The sequence below is a fragment of the Perca fluviatilis genome, chromosome 16, assembly GCF_010015445.1.
Source record: "Perca fluviatilis chromosome 16, GENO_Pfluv_1.0, whole genome shotgun sequence".
Lineage (NCBI taxonomy): Eukaryota > Metazoa > Chordata > Actinopteri > Perciformes > Percidae > Perca > Perca fluviatilis.
The window spans coordinates 5,707,117-5,720,695 of NC_053127.1; the positions used below are offsets into that span (position 1 = coordinate 5,707,117).

At 44.7% G+C, this 13,579-nt stretch overlaps 1 protein-coding gene across 2 annotated transcripts in view; it reads right to left on the bottom strand.

Annotated features, from left to right (window-relative positions):
- LOC120575636 (polypeptide N-acetylgalactosaminyltransferase 10-like) overlaps positions 1 to 13,579 on the bottom strand; it is a 155,736-nt gene that overhangs the window by 48,710 nt on the left and 93,447 nt on the right. The gene's annotated exons all lie outside the window — the stretch shown is intronic.

Here is a 13,579-nt window from a genome sequence, read left to right on the forward strand (position 1 = left end):
TCCCCTCACCATCACAGCCAGCCAGCCCTCCCTCCCTCCCTCCCTCCCTCCCTCCCTCCCTCCCTCCCTCCCTCCCTCCTCTCGTGCAGCTGGAGCTCATCATGGACTGTATCTCCTTGTCGTCCACAGCAATCCCACCAATCGGTCCCAGAACGTCCCAGTTAGAGAGGAAATACTGTAAACACATTTGTTGTAAATCTTTACAATCATTCCCCAAAAGAACCGAGCAGGCCTGCCTCTTCTGTCGCACCATCCAAATGTTCTTCAAAACTTGACATTTTCAGCGTGCAGCTCGCTAGCTCGAAGTTTGCTGTCGTTTTTCCGAAGCGAAGGGTGTTTAGGAACAGCAACACCATGAGAGGAAGGTGATGTCAGGCTTTATCTTGGAAAATGTACTTCCGTTGATCCAGACTAAAAGGCCTTTATATAGTAGTTTTATAGTCAAATCGACGGCGTTCCCCCGCAGACCCCTCTGCGTCTACGCCAGACCCTATAATATTATAATAATATTTAACTACACATCATAGCGACGCACGTGGCTCCCCCCCCAACTCATTTCCTGGTTCTCCCTCTCCATAAACAACATGAAATCAAGGAGAGGGTTAACTTCTCCTGCTACAGATTTCCCACCGTGGTCAGGAAGAACAGGGGAGACACTTTGTTCCTCTCACCACGACTATAGAGTTGGTACTCGCTCCGAAGCTAATCGCCGTCACTCTCTCACTTCTCACTCGCTCTGTCACCCACTCCCACACACACACACACACACACACACACACACACACACACACACACACACACACCAGCACAAGTATAAACTTCAGGCCACTTACGTAGGCTACGGCGAAAGCTCTGCGCGGAGCCTGCGCAGGACCATAAAATGGCCTTAATGTCGACCTTATTCACTGATGCAGGTTAATAAAAGTCATAAACTTAATCTCCGTCTTTTGCCCTCAGCTCTCCCTGCCCTCCTCCCCTCCTCCCCTCTCTGAATGTTGTTTCATAATTGCTTCATTTCTCACTCTATGACTACATTTGTTGTCCGCTCCTATTTATCCCCCCCCACCTCCACACTGAACTGCACTTTCATCTTTTTTTCCTGCCAAAACATGATAACCGCCATTAAAAGCATGTCGCATCGTGTCAAATTGCTAGCTCCAAATTGGCAGCCAAGTATACAGAACTAATTCCTTTGTTGGGGAAAAACTAATTAACTAACGAAGTGTAATCCACTCACTAAACACAGACGTTTCAGTATAGAATCAGCATCTTATATTTCTCTCAAAGTGTTTTCCCTGCCTTTGTGGAAGGGTTAGGGGCGCTTTTTTGGGGCGGGGGCGTTTAGGTGTCCTTCCTCAGGAAAATGTGCCGTTTTTCAATTAAAGCTATAGTGCGTAGTTTCCGTCTCCCCCATGAGGAATTCTAAGTAATGACGACACTGTCGGCGCGTCCACGTGATACAAGCCTTCCGTGATCGCGCACCACCCCCCACCCCTCCTCCTCCACACAGTTGCTAGTAGCCAAGGAGGACACGGAGGACTTAAAAAAAACATGATGGACTCTTCAGAAGAGGTCATTATCTTCACTCGAGTTCCTGCGCGGGAAAGTCGCCAGACGCCACGATCTTCTGAACATAGCCGTACTGAGATGTTCAGAGAGAGTTGTGTGGAGCTGATAGTCTTAATCAGCTTTGTAGCAACTCATTTGGCAATGGCTTGAACGTAGCGGACGTTCATTAATATCAAAAGGTTACGCACTAAAGCTTTAAAAAAAGGAATTTGAGTCTATTTGTGGGATTTGGCATCTTTTAGTAGTCCTGTGTGTCTCTTTGTTGGTCATTTGTGTTTTGTAGTCGGTTTGTGTCCCTATGTGGTCGTCGGTTTTCCACATCATTTTGGACCATTATTATCACCATATGTGTGTCTAAAAGGTTGAAAAAGCTCGAAAAGCTTAAAGACAAACCCTGTTAAAGAAGTCCATCTATAGTCATTAGATCCGAGAAAAGTCTTTTAGTTACCTTCATTTGGCTTAGGTGCTGCCCAACATGGCTCAGGTGCTGCACCTACACCTTATAATGGCAGGGAAATCCCTGTCTCATATTAACACTCACCAAATTGTCTCATTTCTTCTGTTCTGCAGACAGCGGCCTAATAGATCCCATCCGGCTCGGGACAGCGACTGAATAATTGGACGGTCGATCTGGAGGCGGTGACAGGTTCCCCTCGCAGCAGGCCCTGCGGTGTGAATCAGAGCTCCTGAGAGGGATTGTCTCTCCGTCACAGACCCCACTTAACCATGATGGATAAATCCGGGCTCACACTGTCCCTGGTTTCATGAAACTCTGCTATGATATATGTATATGTATATATAGGCTATAAATACCCTTTCAACCAGGGTTGACTTTGTGTTTGAAAGGGTTAACCCGCGTCGACAGGCTCGGCTTCGCGACGCACGTCGAGACGTGGGTCGGACGCGGGTCGATTTCGATATAATGCACACGACAAGGGTCGTTTTTAGCCTTTTATTTATTCAGGTAAGTCGACTGAGAACAACTTGTCATTTGCAATGACGACCGGTCACATTCGCACGGTTCCACATTCATACTAGAGTGCGGATCGGGCCGCATTTTTCTGTCCGAGCCCGGCCCGCGTCCGACAGAGAAGTAACCGAACCCGACCCGAGCCCGGCAGGCATTAAGATATTTACATCCGAGTCAGACAGTTAAAATCTCATTTTTTTTCCTCACACTAATGACATATGTACGTTTGTTTGTGTGGAAAGCTTTTATTAAGCAACTGTAGGAAGGCATTCGGAAATGTCAACAGATGAGGTCATCAGCTCACACGGGGGGAACAAGCGCACGTTAACACAGGCGCACACCTACATAAGCTTTTTTTAAATTTAAAATGTTCAATGCTATATCGCGCTGATGTGACCGAGCCTGACCCAAACCCGAACATCATTTCTAAATATCTGCCCGAACCTGGCCCGGCCCGTCGGTTCAGGTATCCATCCTCTAAATCATACCTGGAAGCTGCCCAGTACAACCACAGTCTGATCTGCTGGCCACTGAGCAGCTCCACTGGAGCAGGTTGGGGTTAAGTGCCTTGCTCAAGGGCACCTCAGTGGTGGTGATGGAGGGAGGGAGAAGCGCTGCCCTTTCACTTTCCCCACCCAGATTATATCCTGTCCTGATTGAACCACAAGCTCGCTCCTTAACCATTAGGCCACCACTGCCCTAGACCGTACGCCTCAGACCGTAGACATAAGAAACAAAGGTATTATTTTGTTCGTTCACAGCAACGCCGCTCTCTCTCTCTCTCTCTCTCCTGGCCGAGACGCACGTCTGCAGCCGGCAGTTCAGTGTGGCCGCACGGGCTGGGTTTAAAAAATTAAATTAAATTCCGATTTAAACAGATCTTCGTTTGATTGATCCGATATTTCAAAATCCTGAGATTGATCTTTTAAGAGGCTCCGTTTTAAAGCCAGAGTGAAGCTATTGGTATCATGTGAAACTAAACCATCTAAGGATTCCATGTTATGCTAAAAAACGCTCCAAAGTTAGGCAAGACTTTGGCGAGCGAGAAAGTGCCATGGCCATTTCCACCGATGTGTGACGTCAGGACTTTGTCTCTTGGGTTAGGGTTAGTCATTTAACAACCCCAGATCTCTGAGGAGCTCTTTCACATCCAAGCTAAATTGGTATTGTAACTGAAATATCCCGAATCCAATCAATAAAGAATGGAAAAGTAGAATAGGAAATCAAATCGGTGTCTTGTGAATCGGAATGGAATCGATTCCGGAAATCAGTGGGGAAACCCAGCGCTATGGTGGCCGCTGGCTCGAGCAATTCTCTCTTTTTAAAAAATGTGTTCGGGGAGCCGACAGCAAAGGCTAACTTTTTCTTTCAGGGTTATCATTCACGTTTTCTCATCGTGCTTGAAAAATTATATGTGCGCGTTACTTCACTTAGACTCAACCTCGGGTTCGCCTTGACAGCTCGCCTGATATTTCCTCATATCTAGAGAAGAAATAGTTGGTCCAGCAATAAAAATCGTAATGACAGCAGGGAATTCATTGCTTCCCCCCCCCTCCCCCGAGTCCCAGCCGTTTCTTAAAACCCAGCAGGTGCTGTGGCTACATGGTATTATTTTCTATTAAGGCTAGTACTGTGGGAGGAAGGACTGGTCCCTCTGCCTTTTCTCTGGTGGCTTTCTGTCTCTATGATTGTTGAATGCCAGTGGGAACAGCAAAAAAAGAGAAGAAGCAACACTTGTTTTTTCATTGAGCGACTGACACAGAAACCTGACATTTACTCTTGTCAACGATCTTCCACTGAGTGAAGTTTTCAGAGTCAAGAGTAGCAGTGATAAGCACTGAAGCTGACTGATCTACCGCGTTGAGGAGCTCTGTTGGTATGAACCCTGGACGAGATGGAAACCGCACTCCTATATAATGTAACACATCCAAGCCACTAAATGAGGGATGCAACTAATGATCATTTTCAGAGCCTGGCCGATATATAGCATAGCCAACTTGATCTTATTACATATTATATACTAGGGGTGGGGGGAAAAAATCGATACAGCATAGTATCGCGATATATTCCGTGGCAATACTGTATCGATACACAGACACCAAGTATCGATCTTTTATTATATATGGGTTGGTCAGTTTGTCAGCTTGACACAGTCCCATTTTGCAGCAATAAAATTGAAGTGAGACGAACAAACAGAGAAATGTATCTTTTTAGATAAAACAGATGTTGACAAAGTTTCATTTTGGGGACGTCATTTGAAATTGGGAAAAAGGTAATAATTGCAATATATCGCAGAATATTGCAATATGTTTAAAATCGCAATAATATCGTATTGTGACCTAAGTATCGGGATGATATCGTATCGTGAGGCCTCTGGTGATTCTCACCCCTACTATATACTAGGGCTGGGTTAAAATTATCGATTCTCCAATTGAAATCCATCTCTGAGTGACCTGATCTCTACTCATAAAATCCTGAAAGCGATCATCTAATATCTGCCTTTTCACCGTGGAAGTATGAGTAAAAAGTACTTTAAACTAACATTTTGGCGGTTAGTTTCTTAATGTAAACTTCCTGGTTCTCCTTCTCCATCAACAACATGAGATAAAGGAGAGGGTTAACTTCTCCTGCTCCAGATTTCCCACCGTGGTCAGAAAGAACAGGGGAGACGCTTTCTTCCTCTCACTATGACTCTAGAGTCACTACTCACTCGGAAGATAATCACTGTGACGCTCTCACTCGCTCTACCACGCATGCACACACACCCACATGGCGGCCCTGCTATTCTCTTAAAGAGATCGCACAAGTATAAACTTCAGGCCACTTACGTAGGCTACGGCGAAAGCTCTGCGCGGAGCCTCCGCAGGACCATAAATCAAGCTTTAGGGCTTTTATAAAGCAGCACCCCAAGCCGTTTTGGGAGGCACCTAAGCCTCATCTAAGTTAAATCAACGTGAGCCAATCAAAACGAACTAAATGACTGTTCTCAGATCTAACGATTGTAGTTGGACTTCTTCCACAAACCACCGACTAAAGACACAGGCATCAAGAGGGTATGAGGAAACGAAAGAGACGTTAAAGAAGATGAGGGGAGGAGAGGCGATAGAAACAGCCGGTTGCAGTGTCAGCGTGAGGTTACCTGTGAGTCAGCGTTCTGCCTGAATCAACTGCTCCGACAACACCGAGGTGAGCGTGGGCGGGAGAGAGCAAGGAGGGGGACTCGGATCACTTTACGTTTACAAGGTGATAACAGATGAATATGGATGGAAATATTGCTAGATTGTCACTGCCATTCATTTTTTTTGTTCCCCGCGCACTCGTGGGTGGAACTAGGAAATCGTGATCATCGCTTTGAAATCATCAGGTGAGATTTTTCTCCAAACGCTCTGCAACAGAAGCGCTTGTGCAGAGAAGTGTGCGGCGCAGCTTCCTTCTGACAGATTTTAGATTCAGTAATTTGGCAATTGCAAATATTGTCAGCAGTCAGAGTAAACAAATACAGAGATTTCCAATGAAAGCCATCTGACCCCCCGCCTGGAATCTGATGATCCTCGATGCACGACGATCCCCAAGCGACACCATCACAGCTCCTGCTCTTCTCTTGGTTTTTCTAAGCCATACTGTTTACCTGAAAACCCTTTGGCATGGGCTCACGCTCTGGGCACATGTATGATTCCAACATAAACAGTTTAAAAATGGTTTTGCACCTTCGACACCTCCATTGCACCCTTGACACACATCCACGCGTGGCTAAAGAAAACTAACACTTCGCTCCCTCTGGACCTCACGCTTAATAGTCAATCTTTGATTTTCTTTTCGTGTTTACGAATGTCGGCTCCTGGGAATAGCTCGTTATTACGGAACCCTCGCAAATTTTAGGAGGGACCCGCCCTTCCATAGCATTCACACGCTACTATTGGCCACGCATTGATGCTTACACAAGTTAACGGAACCCGATTTGTTCAGGTCCTATCCCCTGACCAATCGGCTATCCTAACATTAACCACTCGAGGTCAATGCCTAACCCCAACCAAACGGGCTGCTTCGTAGGGCGGGACTTGCCTAGACGTTACGTGGGATCCATAATAACGCGGGAATGACAGCCTGTAAACTGCTTTCCTGGTGAAATCATGGAAGAAGTGTGGACAACTGGAGAAATCTTCTTCTGTAAAAAACGGGGCACTAAGAAAGACAGACTTTTTTACTTGTTGCTGAGGGCTGGCAAGCTACGAGACTCACTGGTGAGTGGCCGAGCGCCATGTTGGTTTGCAAGTGCCGGCATCCAGGCAGTCTGGCGGTGCGTTTGTGATGCAGGCCATGTGTGATTAAAGGCAGTGATTACTACAAGCTGATGTACGTGATTGGGGTAAATGCCGATCCCCGATCAGTTAAAAACTATACCAAAATCGGCTCCGATCCAATACTGTCATCGGGACATCCCTAGACAAAAGCACATCGTCCCAGCCCTAGTCTGTAAAGTGAAAAGTTGTAGAGAAGCTGGGCGCAGTGGGGAGTAAACAAATACAGAGATTACCAAAGAAAAAGCCATCTGACCCCCCGCCTGGAATCTGATGATCCTCGACGCACGATGATCCCCAAGCGACACCATCACAGCTCCAGCTCTTCTCTTGGTTTTTCTTAGACATACTGTTTACCTGAAAACACGTTAGCATGGGCTCACACTCTGGGCACACGTATGATGCCAACATAAACAGTTTAAAAAAGAAAAGAAGTCAATCCCCTGAGGCTTTTCCAGAACCCAGAGAGGAAAGCTTTCCGCCTAATTAAAACACAGAGTCGACTACAGCAGAGCACACAGATAGAAATCACCAGGTGTCCTTTGAGACAAATAGGAATAGTTGTGTAAATTATGATTTTAAAAGAGGAGAGAAGAGGCTGTTCCTGCAACACCGCTCTGCAGCGAGGCTATAATTACACAACGTAGAAACTGGGTGCTAATTAGCACCTCAGACAAAATATAACTGTACCTTCATCAATTGTTTATCTTCCTGGTGTCGGCTGCGAGGTACCACAACAAAACAGCACCGACTAAGGTATAGTGTCACTATCTCACGGAGGGCTATCTTTGAGGTGGACCAGCTATTCTCATTTTGGTGACACCCTGCTCCCCAAGTTTTTATTGGCATTTCTTTAAACCAATTACAATTGTCTTGGGCGGCACTAAGCGTCGCATGGAGCCGCTGCAAAATAGCCTCGGGAAGGAACTTGTTTTGGTGGAACGTGTACGTTCAAAGGTTGTTTTAGTCGTGCGAGAGAAAACTCAGATTGGACAGATAGTCTAGCTAGGTGTCTGGATTTACCCTGCAGAGATCTGAGGAGCAGTTAACCATAGTCCTCACAAATCCACCGGAGGTTAGAACGCCAACACAAAGGAAACGTAAGCTGACAGACATCCGGCCGAAAAGAAGGACATTCGGCGGAATTTCCCGTTGCGACTAGAGGTGTGAATCTTCAGTGATCTCCCGATTTGAATGCGATTATCATGTCAGCGATTCAATTCAATTCGATATCTCGATGCATCACGACGCGTCAAATACATTTTTCTATTAAAACCATATGATATTTAATTCATTGCTTTTCAAGCTTCAAAAACAAAACATTCTGCAGAACAAAATAACCGAATATGTCAACAGAAATGTTGTTAGGCCTACATTAAATTGTAAACAGAAATAATTGATTGTGAGCCGGCCGATTATCGATGCATCATCGTCCACGTCCACGATTCGATGCATCGATTATTTGATTAATGCCAACACCTCTAGTGGCAACGGAGCAATCCGTAAGTGGAAAGTTGTGGATATAGACTACCCTCGCTGCAAACAACAACAACTACTAGTCTTTATGTAAATAATTGTGCGGTGATATGCAAAGGACCAATATGCAAAACGCTCTAAGAACCCAGGAAAAACCCTGGCAGGTACCAAAAAAGTGAGTCAATGTGATAAAACAGCGATATATACACCTCTGAATAAAAATATTCCTCCATATCCTTCCTTCCTTCCTTCCTTCCTTCCTTACTTACTTCCTTCCTTCCTTCCTTCATATATCTTTAGTGCAATATTTGATATCTAAGGGAATGGAAAAGTGAACAGGAAATGATGCGTCACACGGTGGCTCTGAACCAGCTTTAATGATGAATACCTTGTTCCCTCCTCCGCTCAAACCCCAGCGATAATATTGCACTTGTCCCCCGATTTATTATGCAAGGGTTCAAAGCTGTACATTAACTCCAGAGTTCAAACTGATTAAGCCGCCGCCTGTGTGAGAATACCAATGCACACCAGAAAGTGGGTTTTTCTCACGCTGACGTCGCTGCCACCGGCAGGGGCGACGCAATGCCCTCATTCCCCCGCCATCTGTCCAGAGGCCACTGCCGTCTTTAGCTCCAAGCACAATCACTCAGGGGGCCTGCGAGGACGTGCCACGCTTTGCAGTCAAAACTAATCTACAGTCTCAGGACGGAAAAGTGGTTATCATCTTAAAAACGATTAAGACAAATGGCTTTTAATTAGTTAATTTGCTATTTAAATAACAAAACAAGTTGACGTGTTCCAGCTGACGTATGAGGATGGGATGTTCGTTACATGCCGGATGAACGTAATGGTTGGATGGATAGAAAAGGAAAAATGGAGAGACAACATAGTTATACTAGGTCTTAACCACTAACTGGGCGAACAATGTACAGTTTTTCATTAAAGTGTAGCCAGAGGAAAGGTTAACAGTTGGGTCGATTCCCCCTACTGCGGGGATGTTTGAATGATTTCAGGATAATAACAAAATACAAGAAAAAAGGCAGAGTTCTCAGACCAGGGCAAGCCAAGTCTTTATATTTTCACTTTATATATCACTATAATAGACCTTTTTCATGGCAGACATGTTGACATGTCATAGTAGGAAAAGCACAGGTGTATTCAAACCATTAATGATGGCTGCATTCCACTTAGGAGAGGTCCTGGTATTAAACCATTACTGATGGCTGCATTCCACTTAGGAGAGGTCCTGGTATTAAACCATTACTGATGGCTGCATTCCACTTAGGAGAGGTCCTGGTATTAAACCATTACTGATGGCTGCATTCCACTTAGGAGAGGTCCTGGTATTAAACCATTACTGATGGCTGCATTCCACTTAGGAGAGGCCCTGGTATTAAACCATTACTGATAGCTGCATTCCACTTAGGAGAGGTCCTGGTATTAAACCATTACTGATGGCTGCATTCCACTTAGGAGAGGTCCTGGTATTGTGCATGCTGACTCACTGAAATATCTTACTGGGACACTTGATGGAACTGAGCCATCGTTAAGGTTATCAATTTCAGCTGTGCTTTTCCTACTATGAGAAGTCAACATGTCTGCTGTGAAAAAGGTCCATAGAGAGAGCGTGCATCGCACCATAAGCTGAACACCACGCCCACTGGAGGGAAAACAAGTGCCTGTAGCTAGCTTAACACATCAGATGTAAGCATGTCAAAGGATTATTTTAGCAACCTGTGTCTACCAGAGAGGGCAAGTTAGCTGTTAGTAAGCTAATGTTAGCTATGTGTTAGCAAGTTAAGGCCCTAGCAAACATAATGCTGCATAGCTTTCGGATACATCCACATTCCACTGTAACAATCTGCATACTGTCCAAATAATTTAGCTTAATTTACAGATAAACAGTAGTTAGCCTAAAACTGACATTTGGATGTTTGACTTAGTAACTAAATGCTTTAGCTTAACTTACAGAACTAGTTAGCCTGAAACTGACATATTTGACTGGGTAACAAAATGCTGCTAACGTAACGTTGGGAATAACGTTATTTTAGTTTCTTCCCATTCTTTCTCCTGATTCCTCAAGTCTGTGTCCACTTTTGCCTTCCTAAAAGATGACCAAAAAAAGATGGTGACGTCTGAACGACCATCGTTGGCATTCTCCGATGAGGCCAAAAGCGAGCGTTGCATCAATCAGAAGTTAGCAGCCGTGGCTAGCCATTATCCAGTCGTTATCAGAAACAGTTAACCTTTTCAATTTAATTTATGTGTAGTTATGTGTCAAATCATAACAGACGTTATCTCAGGACACTTTATTTATAGAGTAGGTGTAGACCACCCTCTACAATTTACAGAGACCCAACAATCCCCCCCAAGAGCAAGCCTTTGGTGCGACAACAGCGAGGAAGAACTCCCTTTAAACAGGCAGAACATTCCTGAAACACCGGCTCTCCGCTGCCTTTGTGTGTTTGTGTCTTTCTCCGTCTGTCTGCTTCTGAAATACGATAGCAGGAGCATCGTGAGATCACATCTGGGCCTCTGCAGCAGCCGACTAATGCTTGTGTTTCTAAACAGCTCATTATTTGTGCAACAGTAACCAACACTTGCAAACAAATGACTCCGTGGTGTGTGTGTGAAAGAAGGAGAGAGACAGAGTAAGAAAAAGTCACACTCCACTAACAGCCTTAGTTACTGGCATGCCCGTACTGACTGCATGTGTGCTCATGTATCAGTGTGAATGTGTGCGTGGTGTAGGGCTGGGCGATATGGACCAAAAGTCATATCCCGATATATTTTGGCTGAATATCGATATACGATATATATCCCGATATTTTTTTCCCCGAATTGAGAGCAAATGTTCAGTCAAAGCCCAAATCAAATATGACATGTCACAAGTAGTTTCATAGAAACAGTTGCAAAATCAAATAAATAATAAACCGGTTTCTTCACCTGGTTCATGATTAAATGCTCAGCTGTTCAAATAACAATAAAATGTAAACCTAAATACTGTATAACAGGAGTAACGTTTTTGAAATCAAAGCTCCATAGGCTATTTGTGATTCGTTCCAAAGGTCAATTAAGCTTTTGATATTAATATAATCTACTTTGTTCAAAATGTAATGCCTCATGCCTGTAAGCCTAGGTTATAGTCCCATTCTTCCACTTGATACTGCTTCCACTTAAGTAAACTAAAAGATGAACTATCGACTACAAAACAAAGAAACTAATTAATGTGTTAATACAAAGAATATTTATTATGATCGGTTCACAGATCTGAGTCCAAACGGAAACTTCACCCTTCTGAACTAAGAGTTTCTGCTTCAAGGTGAAGTTTAAACAGACTGAAATGTCCAGGCTCATTCCTCCACTATTTATTTCTGTATGTATTTATGCGTTACATGTAATTTTAACGGGCACTGAGCTCCAGATCCTGCAGCCGCAGACGGTCGCTGCCCCGCTGTAGCTTCTTTCGACCGGGCTTCGCCGCTGGCAAACTTAGTGGAACTTTTCCGCCGATATCGACATACAGTTCGTTCCTGACTACGTGGAAGATCCTACCGATCACCACTCTGTCTTTGGCTGGTCCGATCTGGATCAGCGGGGACCCGCGCAGCAGCGCAGGCGGCTGTGTTTTTGCCCGGGAAGAGACGCCGCTGCCGGCCACGGGGCTCTCCGCCTCCGCTGCCGCCGGAGCTCAGATTGCTGGTCGAAGGCGGCATATATAATCATAAAACACATTGTCACCTGTTAAATGTTATCCATGCTGTTTGTTCTTTTCATTTCCTCTATCGAACATAATTAAGCAGTACAAAAGTCCGGCATCTTTAGCGTTGATCTGAATGCTTCGGACCCCTGTTCCAAGATGGCGGCGGGTTTTGACGAATGTTTAGAACCTCACGGCGACATATCTATGGGAGCAAGGATCACATTTGAACTATATCGATATATGCGATATGGTCTAATTCCATATCTCATTTAAAAATATATCGATATATTTGTTTATATCGATATATCGCCCAGCCCTAGCGTGGTGAGGGGCGAAGGTGTGTGTTCTGACCAGTGATGAGTATGAATGGGTGTGTGTGGGCTTGTTTTACTATATTCATGGGGTCCAAAAGCCAGGGAATACAGTATACTTGTGGGGTCTACACAGCCTTGTGGGGCCAAAAATGCTGGACCCCACAAGGTTTAAAGGGCTGTTTGAGGGTTAAGACTTGGTTTTAGGATTAGGGATAGAATTAGGTTATGGTTAGGGTGAGGGTAAGGGTTAAGGTTAGGCATTCTGTTGTGATGGTTAAGGTTAGGGTAAGGGTTAAGGTTAGGCATTTAGTTGTGATATTTTAAGGTTAGGGTAAGGGGCTAGGGAATGCATTATGTCAATGACGGTCCCCACAAAGGCAGTGAAACAAACGTGTGTGTGTGTGTGTGCGTGCGTGTGTGTGTGTTAAAAGCATTCGGGGAGCAACTTGGGGTTTAGGCCTAACAAAATTAATTGTTTGGTTCCGGTTTCCGACCGACCCGGTCAATTCATGTGCGACCCAAATTTATTTTATGAGCTTGGGGAAGAAATGATACGAATTAAATACACAAATAAAAAGTTTGAGGCAAACTATAATTACATTTTTGTACAGCACTCTTGCGATGCAAGATGCCTGTTTTCCTCCAGCAGTGCTGGAAGAGGACCCGATGTCGCCGCAGCGGCACTTAACGTTGCCGTGTCCAGGTTTACGGCATCAGCAGCAGCGTAAGCTACTGCGCCGCCGGGGAGCTTCAACACGTTAAACAGGGCAGATGAAACCACTCATGAGCTATATGTTGTGTTTAATGTCGGTCAAGAGGATGGCAGCGTAGCTAACAAACACGATCAAATGAAAGGTAAACACCCTAGAGTGCTCTAACGTTACAGCAAGTCCCTGGGGCTCAATGGAGTTGGCTAACAGCAGTGAAGCTAATGACAACTTCACAACACTATTCATTTGGATACAAGCGTTGCATTATGGAAGATAGACGGGATTCTGAACAGCGATGCACGCTCACACACACACACACACACACACACACACACACACACACACACTCTGCAAACCCTTGGTGTTCTCTCAATGAGCTTCATGAGGTAGTCACCTGAAATGGTTTTCACTTCACAGGTGTGCTTTGTCAGGGTTAATTAGTGGAATTATTTCCCTTATTAATAAAAAAGCAAAGGGTGGCTACTTTGAAGAATCTAAAATATAAGACATGTTTTCAGTTATTTCACACTTTTGTTAAG